Consider the following 3,721-nt stretch of genomic DNA (forward strand, 5'->3'; position numbering starts at 1 on the left):
CACCGCAGAGAGCGTAGACATAGTACCTTTTACTGCATCTGCATTCACAGCTGTTTCGGGATCATTTCCTTTGATATCTTCCAAATACAATGCTCATCTCGGCAATATTTTCCGGATGATGTATGGACCCCTTCCAATTTTGCTTCCTGGTGATGAGGGAGAATGCGTCTTAACACGAGTTGTCCCACTTCAAAATTCCTGGGACGCATCTTCTTGTTGTAAGCGCGGGCCATTCTTTGTTGGTACATCTGCCCGGATGTGCCCTGAGTACAGCACACTCTTTTGTTGTAGTGTATGGACCTTTCCAACCCGTGAACCAATTTTCCTTCAATTGTTCCAATTCTTTGTTTTATTTACTCAAGGTTACCTTCTTTGCATTTCGACTCTTGATTCATTATTTTGAAAATCTGACAGCGTTTTGGGATCTAGGCATGAAGTCCGCAAGCATGTCATGTTATTTAAAGCTGCATTATTAAAACTGAAGAGAAGAAATGAAGGAGAGAACTAGCAAAATCAGAAAGAATAAAGAAAAATGAACGATGAAATATTGATTTCATTTCTTGGAATTTTGAAGATAACAGGGTTCACGTTCGGGAATTTAAAGACAAGAAACTACAGGAAACATCCGAGTTACACCCTGGAATAACTCGGGATGCAGAAAAAGTAGCAGGACGGGTCTACCGGGACTCCCGCCTGATCAGGAATGGCGTAGCCTTCCAGTTTTGAAGCTTGGCGCTTGGTCCCATGTATAACACCTCAGCGGTGCTAGTGCCCTCTCCCAGTGGACCATATGGGTTTCGTAGAGCATTTTCCTCATTGCCCCACGTATTTCCTCACTTTCTTCAGCCGTGAAAACCTCATCATCTTCCTCTTTACTGTACTTAGGCTTGACAAAAGTTTCATACAAATGTACCACCTCATAATCGGCCATTTTCATTTTTTGAAAAAACATTTCGGCTTCGTCAGCACTCACAGGCTTCTTAGGCGGGAAACGCCTTCTGGTTGCATTGTTTACCTCCTCTACATTTGAATATTTCTCAACAGGGGGTTTTTTAGCAGCTCACCCAAGATCTCTTTGCCCTTGTACGTAACCACCGTCTGATGATGATTCCAGGGTACCGCAGCAGGGCTCGTCATAGGCTTCTGTGGTACGCGTCCAATAACCACTGGCTCACTCAGCCAAGGTGGTTTGATTGTCCCCCGCACCATATAGGCTTGCTTGGGTACGTACATTAATTTTCATTTCTGGTTCTATCTCGGTGGTTTTGCTCTTCTTTTCCCCTTTCTCTTGCTTCGGGGCCACCTTTGGCTTTCTTTCCGCATCAGCGATAACAATTATAGCTTTTAATGCTGGATCAAATTCTCTGTCTTCACAGATCATCCCGATCACCGCCCCGTTGTTGTGAGCGGGCAGCGGATTATTGGTCACATTTGGGACATCCTCATCCTTCAACACAATTTTTCCTTGCTCTATTAAGTTCTACTGCTCGTTTCAGTGTACAGCACTCGTTTGTATCATGGCCTTCTGCCCCTGAATGATAAGCACACCTCACACCGGCTCTGTAGGCAGGCGATGCTGGGTTTTGTTTGTTTTGAGGGACCGGCTGCAGTAGACCCATTTGGACAAGTTTTGGAAACAAGTTAGAGTAAGATTCACCAATTGGAGTAAAAGTTTGCCTCCTGGGTGACTCATGGGGAGGAAAGTTATTCTGTGGAGGACGGGGATTATAGTGGTTTTGGTGGGGAGGCTGATTTCTTGGGAATGGAACTTTGTTTCTATTGGCATGTGGCGGCGGCCGAGCAAAGGGTTGAGAATTCATGACCGCATAAGGTGGAGGAGCATAAGCCATATCATGATGAGGGTAGTAATGTTGAGGGGTTCTTTCAGAGAAGATGGGTCTAGGGGCCCGGTGTCTTCTTGCCCCTGATGCTGCCATAACCGTTTCTTCTTTCTGTTTACCCTTAGCCATCCCTCCAGACCCGCCTTGGATGGCTTGGGAGGTTGCTCTGATGGCTGACTAACTCAAAATCCGACCCGTTTTCAGACCATTTTCTACCATCTCACCGATCTTAATAGCCTCTGCAAAACGTTTGCCCATGGCTGACATCATGTTCTGGAAATAATCTGCTTCCTGGGCCTGAAGAAATACGGTGACCATTTCCACTTCATCCATTGGAGGTTTCACCCTCGACGCTTGCTCACGCCACTTAATAGCATATTCCCTGAAATTTTCTGAGGGCTTCTTCTTCAAATTCGCCAGAGAGTTCCTGTCTGGTGCGATGTCGATGTTGTATTGAAACTGCCTTACAAAATCTCTGGCAAGATCGTCCCAAATGTGCCATCGTGAGACGTCTTGGTCCATGTACCATGTTGAGGCAATGCCTACTAAGCTCTCTTCGAAGTAAGCCATCAACAACTCTTCTTTTCCCCCGGCCCCACGCAGCTGATTACAATACTTTTTCAAGTGAGCGATGGGATCGCCATGCCCATCATACTTTTCGAATTTGGGTGTTTTAAACCCCGAGGGCAAGTGTACATGAGGGAACATGCACAAATCTGTATAAGAAACACTTTTTGGCCCACTCAAGCCTTGCATATTCTTTAAACTCTGCTCAAGGCTCCTCATTCTCTTCGCCATCTCATCTTGTTCAGGAGCTTTGGGAGTTTTATCTTGCCCTGGTGTAAGCTCATATGGTGGTGGCTGAGAATAAGTATATGTGGGATATTGAGGAGGATCCGCCTGAAAGACAGGGTTTTGGAAGGTGAAAACCGAAGGATCAACAGCAGGCCTTGGCAGTGAAGGTTGTGTTGTTGCAGAGCATGGTGGAGCAGTGAAAATGTTAGGAGCTTCTCCTGATGGGAACACCTGGGGGCGGACCTCAGAAGGTGTTCCTATGAAATGAGCGGTCATAGTAGGCTGTCCCAACGGAGTATTTGAGTGGCTAATGGGGACGTTGGAAGTACCCCCGGATCTAGGAAATAGTTCAGGAAAGCCAGGGATAGCACTTGGAGGCTCCCTACCATTGGTCCATGCGTCCCACATTTCCATCACTCGGAGGCGTAATATTCGGTTTTCTTCCGCTGTGGCAGACTCGGAGGCCGGGATCCCTGAGATGGGGCTGTCTTCAGTGATGAGAACTGATGGCAGAGTCATTTCAGACGACATCTCTGTACTTCCTTTTGATCTGGTGAAATATCGATACGATGCCAGCTTACCCAAAACCAACCACCGTTTCTAAATACCTAAGCTGGATTTTGACAGCAACGGTTAGTTTGAGACAAGTAACAGATAGGTAACCGCGCATTGGGGTGTGATGCACCTATACAGTTAAATGAGTGTCTACATGTTTGACACGGTTGCATGCGTCATCCCGGCTTTTCTTCCCGTTTCTTTCCTTTTGATTTCTGCTTTCTTGCTTTTGCTTTCTGGTTTTCTCTCATTTTGATTTTTCTTTCCGCTCCATTTTTCTTTTCTTTCTGGCCTTTCTCTTTTTGTGTTTCTTTTCCACTCTGGTTTTCCTTTTATTTCCTTCCCTCGTATTTCTTTTTTCTTTTCTTTTTCTTAGGGTTACGGTCGAATCTTATGGAGATTGCCTACGTATCAAGACCCCGCATGAATCAGACCAAGCGTAGTTCTTGAAAATAAAGTAAATAAGCTAACTTTTTTTTGGAATTTTTGAAAGAAATGCTTTAAGGGAAATATTTTTGATTTTGATTTTT

This window comes from Nicotiana attenuata, chromosome 12 (genome assembly GCF_001879085.1).
Source record: "Nicotiana attenuata strain UT chromosome 12, NIATTr2, whole genome shotgun sequence".
Classification (NCBI taxonomy): domain Eukaryota; kingdom Viridiplantae; phylum Streptophyta; class Magnoliopsida; order Solanales; family Solanaceae; genus Nicotiana; species Nicotiana attenuata.